At 54.1% G+C, this 17,188-nt stretch overlaps 1 long non-coding RNA gene across 2 annotated transcripts; it reads left to right on the forward strand.

Moving 5' to 3' along the window:
- The first annotated feature begins 13,518 nt into the window (after window positions 1–13,518).
- On the forward strand, window positions 13,519–15,974 carry LOC122239436. Of its 2 annotated transcripts, XR_006218533.1 has the most exons (4): window positions 13,519–14,029; window positions 14,513–14,749; window positions 15,050–15,209; window positions 15,536–15,974. It is a non-coding gene; the product is annotated as an uncharacterized LOC122239436 (long non-coding RNA). The 2 variants fall into 2 exon arrangements; XR_006218532.1 differs by having other exon boundaries at window positions 15,050–15,974.
- The last annotated feature ends 1,214 nt before the right edge of the window (window positions 15,975–17,188 follow it).

Genomic DNA, 17,188 nt, shown 5'->3' on the forward strand with positions numbered 1-17,188 from the left:
GATGGATGGATGGACGGATGGATGGATAGATGGATGGGTGGATGGGTGGATGGATGGATGGATGGATGTGTGAATGGATGAATGGATGGATGGATGGACGGATGGATGGATAGATGGATGGGTGGATGGGTGGATGGATGGATGGATGGATGGATGTGTGAATGGATGAATGGATGGATGGATGGACGGATGGATGGATAGATGGATGGATGTGTGGATGGATGGATGGGTGTGTGAATGGATGGACGGATGGATGGATGGATGGATGGATGGATGAATGGATAGGTGGATGGATGGATGGGTGGTTGGATGGATGGATGGATGGATGGACAGATGGATGGATAGATGGATGTGTGGATGGATGGATGGGTAGGTGAATGCATGGATGGGTGGGTGGATGGATAGATGTGTGGATGTGTGGATGGATGTGTGGATGGGCAGATAAATGAGATGGAAAAGAACACGTTATGCCAGAGATAGTGAGAAGATTAGTGTGACAGGGAGGAAGAGTATATGAAATGACCCTGGGGGGTAAATAGAAGCAAGATTGGATGGTGGCTGGTCACACAGAGAACAATTCAGAGCCACCAAAGGGTCATAGAGAAGAGGTTAAGGGGACTCATTTAGGATTGGGGCAGAAAGGAGGTGATAGCTAGGAAACAGCAGAAAGTAAACATGGGCCACAAGTTTCTGGGTATCCGTCTGTCCATCCTCTTGCCCTTCAAGTCAGCTGGCCTACTTACCCCCCTGCCAGGCGGCCTGTGACTAATGCTGGAGCACTTCAGGTCCCCAGGGCTGGGGACCTCCCTGCCCCTGACCTGCGCGTGTACCAATACCCCTGGGAAGGTGGGACAGGGCTCCCTCCCAACTCTGCCCACAGGGTCCTGACCTAGACTCACTGTCAAGGTGTTGGGTGGACACCCTGGCCAAGTCCCTGCCTCTGGAAGCCAGCCTCCTTGGAGGCCAGGAGCTAGTGGAAATTGCAGAAGAGAAACCTCTCTGCCCTTCACCCTTGTGCCCGGACGAGAGCAAGGTGCTGGGAGGCCTGGCTTTCTCTCACTGAGACCCTGGGAAGAGGTGAGAGACCGTCAGTGGGAGAGCCAGCACATGCTACAGTTGGCGGGCCAACCAAAGTACAGACCGGGTGGCTTAAAGAGCAGATATTCATTTCCTCTCAGCTCTGGAGACCAGCCAGCTGAGATCCAAATGCGGGCAGGCTGGTTTCTTCTGAGGCCTCTCTTCTTGCCCGGAGATGACCGTCTTCCTCCTGTGTCTTCATGCGGCCTCCCCTCTGTGTGTGTCTGTGTCCTAATCACCTCTTCTTCTTTTTTAAAAAAAAAATTTTATGTTTGTTCATTTTTGAAGGAGAGAGAGAGAGAGAGAGAGACAGAGCAAGAGTGGGGGAGGGGTGGAGAGAGAGGAAGACAGAGAACCTGAAGCAGGCTCCAGGCTCTGAGCTGTCAGCACAGAGCCCGACGCGGGGCTCGAACTCACAAACCGCGAGATGGTGACCTGAGCCCAAATCAAGAGTCGGCCGCTCAACCGACTGAGCCACCCAGGCGCCCCCTAGCTTAGTTACCTCTTTAAAGACCCCATCTTCAAATATGGTCACATTCTGAGGTCCGGGGGGTTAGGACTGGAACATGGAAATCTGGGGGTGGGGGATCCAAGTCGGCCCGTCCCCAGAGCCCGGGATCACCACGCGCAGTCCCCCAGGCTCCCGCTGTGCAGACTAGAACGCAGTGCTTGCATTGCAGGGGAGGCCGAGAAGGGAAACCCAGAGGAGCCGGGGCTGCCTCTCGTGGGAACAGAGTCGGAGGACATCCCTGACCCCTCGGCCCTCCCCACCGCAGCCCTTGCGGGGACCTGCTCCTCCCAGAGCGGGCGCTCAGGCAGCCACGAGGCTAATTGCTTGGCAGGGATGCCACAGGGGGAGCGAAGCGGCCTTGAGCAGGCTTTGAGCTCCTCCGAGATAGGGCGTCTCCAACCCAGAGCTTATCAGCACGCTGCTGCTGGGTCAGGATCCAGTAATTAGAATGACATTCCCAGAGCAATTTGGTGGAGCGTTTGCCCTTCCATTCACGCCAGAGCCAGACGGGGCCTCGGGTTTGCAGCTTCTGAAAAACAAGAAATTCCAGTAAGGGATTAATGACTTAATTATAAATGCGGCTTGGAAATGCAAAGGTTATTAAGAAGGGGAAAAGATACATGCTAATAAGAGACACGCTATTAACAACAGAATAAAGATTCATTGTTGGCGCCGCAGTAAAGTTTTCCAAGTTCAGTAATAAAAACCACCTGGTCTGCGGAGGGCCGGCTGCCATGGTGACAGGCCCCGAGGCGCGGGAGCTGTCTAATGAGGCGAGTCCTCCCCGCCTCTGATCGTGCTCCCTGCGGGGGCTCCGGCTTCCTCCTACAATTGGCCCACAGGCCTCAAACCACCCGAGGAAGGGCTGGGCCTGTGCCCATTTGTGGGAAGAGCCCAGCGAGGCACAGGGAAGCCATCAGGGTTGTCGGGCCCCTGGGAGAGTCTGACTCTCGGAGCGCCTGAAGACCCATGGGTGGGAGACGCAGAGAGCGCCAGAACCGGCTGGAAGCTGGGATTCTGGGAAGGGGTTCAGCCCTCCTGGGCCAGAGTCAGCGTCCTCTCACCCACGGTGATGAACCCTTCGCCCTTGAGCCCAGAATGTTACTACTGTGTCTGTGAACTTGGACTCGCCCACTGGAGGAGTGTTGGAAAGGAGCTGTCCTACGTGTCCGGGCGTTATACCAGGTGCCCTTGTTCTCATGAAGTTATTTAATCTGTGCAACCATCTTGTGGGGCATTATTGTTTCCACACTCCACTGACAAAGAAACAGAGGTTCACAGAGGTGAAGAAATGCACCCAAGGGCACTGAGCTAACAAGTGGCAGAGCTGGGATTCAAACCCAAGGCCAGGGTCCTTCTCATAGGATGGTGGAATCAGGGGCCAAAGGCGCAGAGCTATTTTCCCCGGTGGGCTAGAGGTTCCCGAATGGCGGGGCTGGGTTCTCCTCACACGTTCTCAGACGCAGGGCTCACACCCCAAGTCACAAACAAGCTTCATTCGCAGGGATCTGGGTCACCAAGTCAGGCTTCTTTACTAATTAACCAGCTGTGCCCACGTGTCTCTCCCCGGGGCCACCAGGCCACCTGCTCTCCCGCATGGCCAGGAAGTAGCTTTCCAGAGTTTTCTAGGGGCTTAAGCGCTCCAGCTAATCCTTGGAGGGCTGATGGGGTCTGGGGAGGAGGTAAGAAGAGACAGCTAATCTCACCTGCACCTTCCCTCTCCTGCCCTCAGTACACGAATCACAAGTTGAGGGGGGTTTGGTCAGGCCCTTGCAGGCAGGGTCAGGAGTCCTGGGTCCCAAGAGACCAGTGGAAGGGCCTAAGAGCTGGATATGGGGCAGCTGGGCCGCCGGGCACTCTTGAGACAGGGGAGGAAAGACCCACCCAAAGCGGATAGGGAGACAGGAGCCTCTCGGGCTTAGCCGGCCAGCTCCAAGAGGGACCGTGCCTGCCCACAGGCACTCAGTCAATATGGCAGAATGAATGGCACGTGAGAGGAAAGCAGCCTCAGACACCAGCGCCCGCCCTCCAGCAACGTTCAAGTCCACTTCCACTTGTAGCCCTCCAGTGACCCAGAGCTCACTCCAGCCTGCGGCAGCCCGTCCACAATGGTGACAACCTCTCTTCCCAGCCTGAGCTGAATCCCACCCGTCTCGCCTCCGCCCTCTGTGCCCCTGTGCTCTCAGAGTCACCAGAGCAACCGTACTCACAGGAGACAATGCAGCCCCTTCCTCGCTGTGTGATCCTGCCGGCATTTCTAAACCTCCCTGAGCCCCGGTGTCCTCCTCTATAAAACGTTGACGATGATGTCACCTCGCTGTAGGAAGCAGACGCGGGTACTCACAACCTCCCGGCATGGGATGGCTCGAACCTACCCCCTTCAGGTAACCCATAATCCCACGCCTGCTTGTCTTCTCCCGGGCCACACACCCCTATTGACGATTGATATCACTTGTCATGGGGCCCGGTGCCCCTCCATGTCTCGGCCCCTCTCGTCCTGGGCCAGTCCCAGGCTCAGCCGGACCACGACACAGGACACCTGCTGGACCGCCGCGGGCTGCCCGGTCCACACCCCCCAGCCCTCCCGGTCACCTAGAGAGCTATCACTGGGATAAAGCAAGAAAGAGAAAATGAGGAAAATTGTGGGTTCTGTGGACATCAAGTCCAGGGAGCCCCCAAGAGAGAGAAGCCAGGGTGTGGACCGGACTGGGCTGGGGTTGAATCCTGCTCTGCCACTTGCCAGCTGCCCCTGAGCCTCAGCTTTCTCATCTGGAAATCGGGGCCATCTCTTTATATGTACGATTGCTCTGGAGATAAAATGCGATGACGCGTGCAGGTGTCTGATACATAGCGAGTGAATAGTCAACCTCCGCTATCTATCGTCACTTGTATTTTTGCACAAGCTTTTTGCTGCTCACGACAACTGAGGGGACCTGGGGTCTTTGTTTTGCTTTACTTTGCTTTGTTTGTAAACCAGGAGGGTTTTTTTTTTTTTTTTAAATAAGACTACAGCATTTTATTTTATTTTATTTTATTTTATTTTATTTTATTTTTATTTTATTTTATTTTATTTTATTTTATTTTATTATTTTTTATTTTGAGAGAGAGAGAGAGTGCATGCAAGCAGGGGAGAGGGACAGAGAGAGAATCTCAAGGGGGCTTCATGCTCAGCGTGGCGCCCGGTGCGGGGCTCGATCCCACGACCCTGGGGTTGTGACCTGAGCTGAAATTGTCAAAAGTCAGACATTCAACCGACTGAGCCACCCAGGCATCCCCCTGCTTTTTTTTTTTTTTTTTTTAATAAAGGCACCTTTAGAAGGCCCAGGAAGCCCCAGTCCCAACCCAGACCTCAGGCACCCCTGACCACAGAGCCCATGAGGGCTCTCAACATCAGCTCCAAGGCTGTGTGGTGGGCCAGCCAGTGCCCATCCCACAGACAGTGTCCTCTGACTGGCCGCAGAGGGAAGGGGGGTGCAGGTGGGGGTGGGAGCGGCAGAGCCGTTGGAGGAAGGTGGGTGACAGCAAAGGGAAGGGGGCCAGGGGAGGGAGACGGCTCATCTAAAATGGGGAAACTAATGAAGAAACCTCCATCTAATTAGACAGGCTGCAGTTTTAATCAGACAGAGTTTCCTTGGCGAAACCTGTTTGCATGTTTTCTGTCATTCAGCCAACGTGTTAATTAGGCAAATAATATTAATAATGATATTCACTTCGGGAAAGTGGAGAGGGGAGGGAAAAGGGGGAAAGTGACAGTTTGGGATCTGCGGAGGGGCCCGAGTTCGCAGGTAGCGTGTGAGCTTGGAAAGAACACCGCCCGGAAAAGGCGCCCCAGCGGCTGCTCCTCTCCGAGCCTCAGTTTCCTCATCTGCACAATGGGGACGGGCGAGTTGTGGAGGACTAACCGAGGTGGCGGGTGTTCAGTCCGGAAGGCAGTGTGAATGGAGCAGAGCAGGGCAGGGCAGGGGCTGCTTGTCGGTTTCGGCCCTACCTGCACTGCCCACCCACCTCTGACCTGGAGTCCTCACTGCCTCATCAATGGCACCCTGTCCCCCAGCACAGTCTCGGACTCCCGCTTCCTTTCCTGTCCACGGAGTCCGGCATCCGGATGAGGGGAGGCTCCCGCAAGTCTGCCTTGCGGCCAACCTGCCCAGAGCCAACATGTCCCCTGGCTGCCACCAGCCCCCCAGCATCCCAGGCCCCCACTGCACACTCTCCAGACTGGGTTCCGAGGAGGGGGCTCCCTCCTAGCTCGCAACCGTGGATGACAGATGGAACCATAGAAATCAGCCAGCAAGCCTCCTTTCCCCTAGTCCCAGGAGCCCCTCCATGACATCCCAACTAGTCTTAGCTTGGATACACCCTGTGATGGGCACTCGCACCCACTGATGCTGCCTGATTTTCAGGCGATTTGGGCTCCTCTTGGCTTTGGGTTAAAATACTCTGGTTGCAATGTTCAGCTGATGGACCCAGCTCTGCCCCCTGAACTGCACAAAAGCCCACCCTCTCTCCCGCAGGGTCTTCTCTCTGGGGTCTGTGGCGCCAGCCTCCAGGCAGGTCCTGGCAGACCTGGTGTTGCCTCCTTGGATGCTCACTGAGCACCTACTGTGTACCAGGCAGCGAGTCCGGGCATCTTCTACACGGTGTGTGTGTGCCACTTAATCTTCTCAGCCAGCTCATCATACAGGGCTCAGGAAATTTTCTCAGCCTTGCGGCTGAGAAAACAAAGACTCAGAACTGTGAAAATACCTCGTTCCGTCATCGAGAAGAGGCTAGAATTCAGTCTTAGCATCGTACCCCATGATCTTTCTAGAAGAAACCCAGGAATGGTTCATGCAGCGAGTCTGTCCTCATCTGAGCCCTGTGACGGGAGCACCGTCATCCTCCCGGCTCCACAGATGAGGGACCTGAGCCTCAGACAAGTCACGTAAATTGCCCGCGTTCACACGACCAACAGAACGGGCAACTTGCCCAGGTCCGCCCTCCGCACTCGGGGCAAGGAGAACCGCACTGTTCTGGCCCTCGCGGGGCACCATCCACCGTTCCAGAGACTCGGATAACGCTGGTTAATTGCATTTGCAGTGGGCGGCAGGGTTGGCCAGTGGTTAATGCCTCCTACTCCCCTTTAAACTCCCCAGCCTGTCTTTGCTGTTCACCTTCAGGGAGAGGGTGGTGAACCCTTTTAACTGCAGCCAGAGTACTTGGCTGTGTTCCTCTCGCCTGGGGTCAGACGCGCTGCGCGCCTCCCAGCCAGCCGTGAACAAGGTGATTATGAGCTAATAACCTTTGGTTCCAGAACCCCAAGTGAGCACTGACCAGGGGTAATCCCGAAGGCAGCTCTCAGGTAGGCGTGGGAGCGGTGGCTTACCTCACCCCTTGCAGCCACAAAAGAGGAATTCTCTTTTTAATGGCAGAAAGGCCTGGCTCCTCTCTTTGCCTGCTGTCATCGCTGGGCGGCTGGAACACAGGTCTGGACCACAGAGGGTCATGCTGGGGACTTGCATGTTACAGAAAAGGAGACGTGCCCTGAAACGGGGTGGGAGGCGCCCAGGGTCTCCCGAGGGTTGGTGGCGGGCAGCACTGGGTGGAACCCTGCCATCCACCTGTGGACCTCTCGGCCCTACCTCGTGGGCTCTCAGATTCCGCAGAGGGTCTGTTTGCTCGCTCGCTTGCTCGCTTGGGGGTCCAGGCCCCTGCGCCGGCCACCAGCCAGCCTGTGGCTGGCCCCTTCCAGACCCTCTAATTCTCTTCTTTCAGTAACATTATTGGTCATTTCGATGTCAGCCCCGATTGCTGAGGGGGGCGGAGCCCCGGCATTGCCCCTCTGACGGCCAAGGCAAGGGAAAGCACGAGGTGGGCGAGAACAGAGTTGGGGGTGGGGAGGTCCCGCAAAGGAGCCCCGCAGGCACAGCATTAACTTGTTATGTAAATACCTTATTCAATTATTCCTCCTCCTCCTCCTCCTCCAACACACAGTGGGCTAATCACTCATGCCTGGCTGGTTCATGAATATTAAACCCAGCTCCCTTGCCAGTGCATCTCAGCCGTGGCAAACCGTGGCCTCCAGGGGAGAGAAAAGCGGGGGCCTTGAACGCCACCTTTAGGGGGCCCTGGAACATCAAGGGGAAGCCTTGGGTGCCTCCTTTTCCACGTACGGGGCAGACAGTTGGAATAATCGGTCCTCGGAGACACTGAGCACCTGCCTCCGTGGAGACACCGAGCTAGACTCAGGCTGGACAGGCTGGAAAATGATTCAACTTTTCTGGGCCTCGGTGTTCTCATCTGTAAGATGGGGTAGCAACGTTCACCTTGGCAGTGGTTCTGATTCATCAGCCAGTACATATATAAAATGTGACTATATCCTGCATACGGTTAGAAACACCTAACTGAATCCTCCCTGCCTGACAGAGCCCACGCTTGCCCTCAGGGAGCTCCAGGCCTTGTTTCTAGGGTCATCTACTGAGGAGGAAGGAGCCCAAAGCCCAGAGGGAGGGAAGGGCAGGTGGCAGGTGGAGGGCGAGGTAGGAGAGGATTCCATAGCCTGGGGTAGGTGCAGAGGGCTTCCTGGCAGAGGTGGGCTTGGCACAGACTATAAAGATTACATCTATTCATTCGCTCGTGCAGTCAATACATATTTACTGAGCACCTATTATGTGCCAGGCACTTGGAATAGAGCAGGGAGCAAAACATTCTAAAGACCCTACCTACCCTCAAGGAGCTCCAGTCCAACTGGGCCCAGCCTGCCCACTTTCCTTGGTAAGGCAACAGAGAGGCAAGCCACGCCAGCTTGGATGTCCGATCCCTGCCCACCAGCTGAAGACCACCGGGCAGTGGTCTTTTCATTTATCAGTAAATGAACCAAGAGGCCTCTCCTGAATGCCCCACACTCACAAAAAAATAATGAAAGGTTTCTTGTGTTAAACTGTTAAAACTTCTAGAAAGTGTGTCCTCTAGCAATAGGGGAAGCAGGGGAAGACAGACTGACAGACGGCAAACATACGCAGTGGAGGAAAATGCTACGGAGAATGGAGGATGTGTAAGGCAGTGTCCGTGTGCCCAGGGAAGCACTCGCAGAGAGGATGACGTACGAGCAAAGACCCAAGGAGGCGATGAATGCACCTGTCTGGAAGAAGAGAGTTCCAGGTAGAGGGAACAGCCAGTGCAAAGCCCCTGAGTCGGGAGGGCACCTGGCTCATACCAGGAGCAGCCAGGAGCCGGTGGGGCTGGTGTGCAAGGAGCAGCCTGCTCGCCCATAGGAGCGTCTCGCTCCTGGGCCGCAATCCTGCACGAGGGTCCCAGTGCCCTCATTTGAGGGCACCCAATGGCCTGTAGCTCTCTGTTGGGAAAGCGGGTGAAAAACCATCCTGTGATTCTGTGACCACAATTTTCCAGCCGCCTCTCCTCTCCCCTCCTCTCCTCTCCTCTCCTCTCCTCTCCTCTCCTCTCCTCCCCTCCTCTTCCCTCCCCTCCCCTCCCCTCTTCTCCTCTCCTCTCCCTCCAAGGGGGTTCCTGAGGCTCCAACATGAGCACCACCCTCCACCTTCCTTTCCCCCGCTCCCGCACTAAAATTTTAAAGCTGCCTGATCCACTCAAAAGGTCGGGTGGGGAGTGGCTCTGAGGCAAAGGGAAGTCAAAGGGAAGAATTTCCATGGAAGGAGCATCTACGGGAGAGGCAGACACTGCCCCCCCGGGAGGCAAAACTCCTCATCGCTGGCACGGAGGGAGTACTCGCTGTTGCCAGGCTGTGCCAGCTCCTTTATCTCATTGACCCTGACCTCTGTGTGGTCAGTACCATTATGTCCCATTTCCTGGATAAGGATGCTGAGACACAGAGCCACTTGGATACTTGGCCCAAGGTCTTCTGGTGAGAAGGCAGAGGGGGTCACAACGTGCCGTATTTCCTAGCCGAATGTCCCGAAGCAGTTCCTAACGCCAAAAACAAATGTCAACCCCAGCATAAGGCTTCCCACGGACGTGGGATTCCCGTCCCCACCGCGGACACAGGTGAAAAGACAATAGAACTCTCCAAATCGTGCCGGGAAAGGACGTCGTCCTTCTCACAGGTTCTGGGGTGAGAGCAAAGGACGCAGGATGGACACTTGTAGGACTAGGGGGCTGGTGGTGCAGGAGACACTGGCTCCGTTCAACCCAGACAGGGTGAGAGGAAAGGGAAGGGAAAGAGAAGGAGAGGGCTGGCGGGTACCAGGTCTGGGTGAGCCGGCCATCAACGGGCCCCGGGGTGGGAAGGAGGAGACAGAGGATGCCATTGTGGTTAAGATCAGTGCCGCTAATGATTTATTAAGGATGATAACACAGTCGACACTGATTGACCTCTAACCCCGCATCAACCTTTTAATACAGCTCGTTAACGCCTCGCCATAAACCGAGGAGTAGTGACGGCCACCTTATCTAGAAGGGCACCGTGGCTCAGAGGGCTTATAGTACCTGCCTAGAGTCGTCACACAGTCAGTAAGCACAGCGAACCCGGCTGTGTTCAGTCCCAGGGCCCATGCTCTTAACCACCATGCTGCATATGGAACAACTCACAAGAACACGGCCCGCATGCACGCGGGAGTCTGCGTGAGCTGCATACACGTCACGAGGGATATCACCCATCGGTGGAATTTCAGGCATCGACATTCAGGGCTCACCGTTTATGGGAGGCTCGTTTTATTTGTACACGGTCTCGTTTGAGCCTCACAAGAGACCCATGACATTGACGTCATTCTTTCCTCTTACAACTGTGTCAAAGCAAGAGCCACAGCTACTTACCCGGAGTCTCAAGGACAGTTAGCTGTGACGTTGGGACTTGGCCACTCGACCCCCAGCTGCCTATCTGCGGCTTAAGTGGCCGCCCGTGGGCCCTGGCTGTGTGTTCCCCACAGGGACGGGTGGGGTCCCGGCGGGCCCCACCATTGTCGCCCCTTAACACAGCTCTGGCCACAGTTGCACCCTGGGAGCGGTGTGCCCACCGGGAGGACAGCGTCCCGGGACCCCGCTCTCTGTGCGGTGGGCGGGACCGGCCCCGAGGAAGCTCTCTGCTCACGGTCTGCAAGGGCTCAAGACCAGGGTCTGGGTGCGGTGCGAGTGTGTTCTAACCTGGGGGTGCAGGGGCTCTCGTGCTCGTATCACACCCTCCTGCACTGCTACATCTTCAAGGCACGCTAATGCCTTGCTTCCGTGGGGTTTGTAAAAGTCCTTAATACAGGAAAAAGGAAGAACGGGCAAAGGTCACGATGCGGCGCTTCGAAGAACAGTCCCAACCTGATCGATTTCACTGATCGTTAAGGAAAAGGAAATACCATAAAGGATGCTTTCATCCGTTTGGCAAAGAGTTAAAAGGTAACACCCAGGGTTTGGGGGGGGGGGAAGCGGGAGAGGGGGTATAGAGAGAAACAGCCACTCACAAGATCTTGGCGGCAGAGTACATGTGTGATCCATTTTGAGGGTCACATGGGCAATACGGGCAAAATGCAAAATACTCACACCCTTGTATGGAGCAGCCCTGCTTTTAGGATGTGTCCCCCAACCGTTCAAACGCACGGAGATGTCTAGGCAAAGAAGATAACTGCAATGATGTGAGTAACTGTGAAAAACTAGACAATACCTGCGTCCCGATCAACGGCCAGTCCATCAAATGAATCCAACGCAGTAACATACAGTAACGAAAAAGAATATGTTACATCTCCATACAGTGGCGTATGCACTAGGGCATAAAACCGTTCCCAGCACGTGGGGTGGGGAGGTGACACGAAAGAATATGTACGGAACAACTATATTTTGTTTCAAAGCAAAATAATTTTAATTCTTCAATTTTATATTCATTTTTAAATTTAATAATTTTACATTTTTAGATGTATTGATAGGCTGAATTCAAACATCCGAACTTAAGCACAGCGGGTCACCGACGTTTGTTATTTTAGAGGAGGGTCATTGGCATAAGGAGTGCTCGGCTTCCTGTGTTTGCAAATTTTTACCTTGCCCTCTTTTAGATTTGTAAGCAGAAGGAAAATATGGTTAATAAGTGAATCCATCAAGAATTAAAAAAATAAAAGAGGGTAGGATCTGTGAAGCCAGAGAGCAGGAGAAAGGACTCTTAGGGGAGGAAGAGCGTGGTGAAGGCTGAGGGGACAGGCGAGTTTAGATACAGCAGGGGACGGGCGGTGCGGGCATCTCGGAGGCTCTCAAGTCCCTCAGGGCAGACCCCTTGGAACTTCTCCAGGGCGCTCACAGAGGAGGGGAAGAGAGCTGGCTTCACAGAAGGAGGCAGAAGGGGACGGGGGAAGGTCCCCCCAAGGAGGAAGATTCGGGACCAGAAAGGATGTCCCAAAGCTTACAGTTTAACGATTTGGAAGACATTCCCAGCAGAGGCGTGGAACAGAAAAGGGAAGACACTCGGGGGCATGGAGGAAATCCGGCAGGGGTAGGGCAGCAGCGTGCAGGGGGCAGGATCTCAGGGACCACCGGAGCCTTTGATGCAATGGGCATCATGACAGGTCCTGGGAACAGCGGTTCTCCAGGGAACTCCAGACCCTGGTGGCTAAATCTCTGAGGGTTTGTCCCCGAACCTACATGTTAGCCAAATTCCCCCATGAGTATCAGGCACTCTGAAGCTTGAGAACCCATGGCTTAGAAATTATAAAGCCACCCTCTTTATTTTAAAATGGGAACACAAGGCACAGAGAAGTTGAGCCACTTGCCCAAGGTCACACAGCCGGTGCATGGCAGAGTGCAAGAAGCCAGGTGCTCGGTCCGCTGGAGTGTCCGGGGCTCTGTATCTTTCTAGCTGGGGCCTCTTGAGACCCCGCAGCAGGGCGATCATCTGCGGTCGGCTCCCTGCCATTTCTCCAGCTCACTCCCCCCCGCACCCCGCCCCTGGCCAACCTGGGGACGGAGCTTTTAGGCCATAGATTTCGGTGCGTTGTATCTCAACCTGATTTCCCTGAAATCAATATCCTTAAATCAATTTAGAATCTATTTTGGCAGAAATATTTCCCGGCCGGGCCTGAGTCTTCTCCATCATTCCAGGGTTTTCCCGGCCCTCCCCACTGCCCCTGCCCGGGGGGTTGATTTAAGATTGGTGAAGGTGGTGGGGGGGGGGGGGGTGATAGAGAGCCAAAGTCTAGCCACTCTCTGCCTGTCCCGCTCCCCCGCGGCCAGACCAAGGGCTGCCTCCCCCAGGTGCTCCTGATGGCTCTGAGGACCCCTCTTCAGAGCCCCTAGAATCCTGGGGTCCCCAACAGGTGCCATTTTGTGGTCCATTTACCTTGTTATTTTATGGTCCTCCAAGGGGTCTGAATGTGTGTGTGCGTGTGTGTGCTCACGTGCACGCGCGCAGACACATCTTAGTTACCCCTCTAAACTGGGGGTGCCCTACTTTCTAACCGCCCCAATGCCCAGCAGACTGCTGGAGGCCAGGCCGGGGCTGGGGCGCCGATCCTGACTCACAGTGCAATTCGGGGGGAACTAGTCCCCTTTCTCCCCTTTCTGGCCAGCTTCCTAGTCTGCAAAATTAGGAAGGTACACCCTGTGTCTGCAAGTTCCCTCCAGGGTACGTAATTCAGCTAAACATAGCACCAGAACAGTGACATCCTGAATCCGCACCCCCCCCCCCCCCTGCCGCCCCGCCCCGCCCCTGCCCCTCCAAGCCTCCGGCTCTGTGCTGGGCAATTGAGAATTCAATACATATTTAGCTGATTGATGTAAGCAAAGCATAAAAGTCACTGAAGGGGACGTTAAGCTTCCAAGAAACACTGGAACCTTCCACGGTATCCCTCTCCCGTGAATTCTCTCAGAGGGCAGAAAGCATAAATAAAGTAGGCAGCCGATTTTTTTTTTCTCTTTAAAGTCAAAGACCCATAAATCATGCATGTGCAAATTCATCTCATAATTAACATCCCTGGGTATACGTCTGTGAAAAGTTGTGCTTCAGCTGGCTGAGATGTTCTGCTAATTAAAGGCTTATTTTGTGATGGGAAACATTTTGTGGAAGCCACTTCACACACACTAGTTTAGATTTCTTTTTAATGACCCATAGGCTCTGTAAAGTGAGTCAACTGATGGCGCTGAGCTGCTCACGGCTTATTAGACAGTAACACGGCGTGCACTCCAGAGCCCCCATTCGCGAATGCAGCCCGTGGTCAGTGCGTTCGCAGAGTTGCAAAAACACGCACACACACACACACACACACACGGCCACAGAGAACCAAGGGGAACGCAGCAGCCTTTTGAGATAACTGAGGCCGAGACGAGGGGAGGGATCCGCCCGGGGCATCCCAGCCGACTGGCAGAGCCCAGTTCGGGAACCCCATCTCTTGCCAGTCCCCAAAGCTCCGTCTGCTCTCCCTTCGCCCCCACGCCGCACATGCCCACGTGCCCCTGGCTGTCTCGGGAGCTCTGGATTCGATCGCTGGGCTTGCTGCACGATGAAGGAGGGCTCGCAAGGTAAGCCCGCTCACTGCTTTGCTGAGCACCCCCTGGAAGCAAGAAAATTGGAAAGAGACAGCTGGGATGGAGTCTTAACTATTTTAATAATGTTTGGCACCATGGCTGTTGCCGGGAGATTAGCAGGGAAATGTAACGGTGTGTAATTTTTCCTAAGAATTCCATTAACAAAATCCAATGGGCACACGGAGGTGGGAGTGGTGGGGGGGGGGAGGGTTGGAGAGCTTTCTGGGGGCTTCCTGGGGAGGGAGCTTCTAGGCTCAGGAACTCAGCAAAAGCTCTGGGGTGTGAATTCAAAGTTCTCTCGGGCCTTCTCCCATCTTCCCTACCCCTTCCTGTCATCCACGTGGAGAACAGGGCGACAGGGTTCCAATCTCCGCCCTGCCACTGTGGCACTGTGTGGCCTTAGGCTGGTGGCTTCACCGCTCTGAGCATCAGCTTCCTTGGCCGTGGCCTGGAATAACCATGCAGTGTTATTCTCAGGGGCAGTGGTGATGAACACGGCACCTGAGGCAAAGTGGCCCCGGATGAAGGCCCGGCGTTGGTGACTCCCCAGATGTCACGTGTCCACGTCCGGCCCACCCAGATCTGTATCATCACCTCTCACGCGCCGGTTCCTACACCTGGACTATCCTTTGCATGTCGGGCCAGGACTGCGTGTCAAGGGCAGTGCCAGAGAGATCAGGACGTGGCCCCTGCCCTCCAGGTGCTTACAGGGAGGTGAGGAGACCAGACACTTTCATCCGCTCCTCTCTGGCACGGCAGCGGACTCGAGACACTACAACATGTATTACAGGGATCCATCTCAAAAACCTTGGGAGAAAGGGGCTACCGTGCCCATTTTACAGATGAGCAAACCGAGGCTTGGATAGGTTGTCACTTACCTTAGCCTACACAGCTAGTCAGCAGCAGAGTTCAAAAGGGAGCCCACATACCCAGATTTGAAATAGCCAATTCTTTCTCCAATACCCCTTCCTCGGGTGTGTCTATAGTCTCACTTCCTATGTTCTAATTTTCTAGTTGGTTTCGTCTTGCCCTACCGATTAGACCACAAGCTCCTTGAGGGCAGGCATTCATTGTACCTTCTGTCTGTCTGCCACGAGACAAGGCCACGCAGTCGGCGCTCGAGGAAGGCATGGGGATCGAACGGACAGAGACCCGCTGAGACACTCTTTCCTTAGTAAGTCCAGTCTCTAAGTGTCCCTTTCTCTCATCCTCCAGTCCACACACATACACACACACACACGCACACGCAGCTTGCAAAATCTAATAACAGCCAGTTTAAAAACATACTAAAAACAGAAAATTTATGTAGCATGACCCAAATTGAATTATACATTACAGCACTATAATTGATTTTTTAGAAGAGAGATTAAATTTATTTTATGCCTCACTAACTAACAGCTAGATTTACCTAATTGCTTGGAGTGCAGAGTTAGTATGATTCATTAAACTCCATGCATGCCTGGGTACACTGCGCACTGAGTAAAGCTTCCCTGCTCACAGCAATTAACGAGGAGAAACCCGAGGCCGCACCAGTAATTGACGAGAACAATTCAGCCTGAAGTTTGCTCTGGGTGTTTTATGAAGTTCTTTGAGCAAAACGCAGATACTGTGTGCATCCTGGTAAAGCAGTTCCAGCAAATCAAAGATAACTAATACTCTCTCCCTGTCTCTCTCGACTCGGCTGTGATGGGGGACGGAGGAAGAAAAGAAAACAGGAGAAGAGGCAAACTGCAAGGCTTGTCTCGGCTTAATTACCTCAATCATAACAGTGGTTTTTTTGAAGATCTCACCGGCATCTGACAGCGTGCAGGCGAAGTCAGGCAGCCTAACAAAGAGTGAGTTTGGGTGGAATGAAGGAGCGTTTGGTAATTATATACACATTACCAAAAAGGTAGCAATTTAGGAAGAGGGGAAAAAATATGCTAAATTAGAACTCTCGGAGCCATTTATTTATTATTATTATTAATAAACATTTAAAGTGGCATACTTTCAAACAGTAAGTGTGAGTCCCTTTGTTGGTGCCTGTCTGGTGTGATTTTGGGGTTCTGCAGACGTCACACGCACACCATTTACTCCTCAGTCAAAGGCGCACTCGGATTTTTCACACTCCCCGGCCCAGTGAGATGTTTTGACTGGCCTGTCGGTAAAATGGATGGAATCGCTTTGCCCAAATCATACTTTAAAGTTGTGGGCTTTTGCCGTTGTAGCAACAGAGAAAGCGATGTCCTCGTATCCCCTAACCACATCTCTCTCGAACCCCTGAGCCTGTATTTGGGGGGTTGAGCAATTTGCTTTGCCCCGAAAGAAGCATTTAAAAGTATACGATGTCAAGAGGCGCCTGGGTGGCTCGGTCGGTTTAGCGTCTGACTTTGGCTCAGGTCATGATCTCGAAGGTTGGGAGTTCGAGCCCCGCCTCGGGCTCTGTGCTGACAGCTCAGAGCCTGGAGCCTGCTTCTCGTGATCTCGCGGTTTGGGAGTTCGAGCACCGCGTCGGGCTCTGTGCTGGCAGCCTGCTTCAGATTCTGTGTCTCCCTCTCGCTCTGCCCCTCCCCTGCTCATGCTCGCTCTCTTCTCAAAAAAATAAATAAACCTTCAAAATAAATACATAGAAGTATAAGATACCAGCCGCCGCTTTAATCTCTCAGGAATGGATGATATGGTTGGGGAGGCAAGATGTCCTAGACGCCAGTTAGGCTGCCTCCATGCTGATGCTTCCCTTCTCTGGTGGCCTCCCAAGATACCCAAGTGGGGTGTCCTGCAGCCCTGACTAATGCTGACTGGACCGAGGATAGATACCTGACCCCAGCTGGGCCAATCACATTCTCTCTTCTGTGAATCTGAAACCAAAGGAGGGCCACAGGGGTGGTGGCTGTTTGGAGTCAAGGTACGCTGGGGGCAGCGCTCCAGAGAGATGTTCCACGAACTCCCTCTTCTGCGGTCTTCAGACCTCCTGGGACCCAGGGATCCTGCGTCATCCTCCAATTCTGTAGACGCCGCGGGGTCCTCCCCCCCCCAATTCCTCCTCTTGTCTTAAGCCACCAAGAGTGAGTTCCATTAATCACACCCGAAGATCCTTAACCTAATACCGAAGGCAAAGGAAACATAACCGCCCAGTGCAAGCTTGGTTAGCGCTTCTGGGACTACCGCTTGGAC

Source organism: Panthera tigris, chromosome B3 (assembly GCF_018350195.1).
Source record: "Panthera tigris isolate Pti1 chromosome B3, P.tigris_Pti1_mat1.1, whole genome shotgun sequence".
NCBI lineage: Eukaryota > Metazoa > Chordata > Mammalia > Carnivora > Felidae > Panthera > Panthera tigris.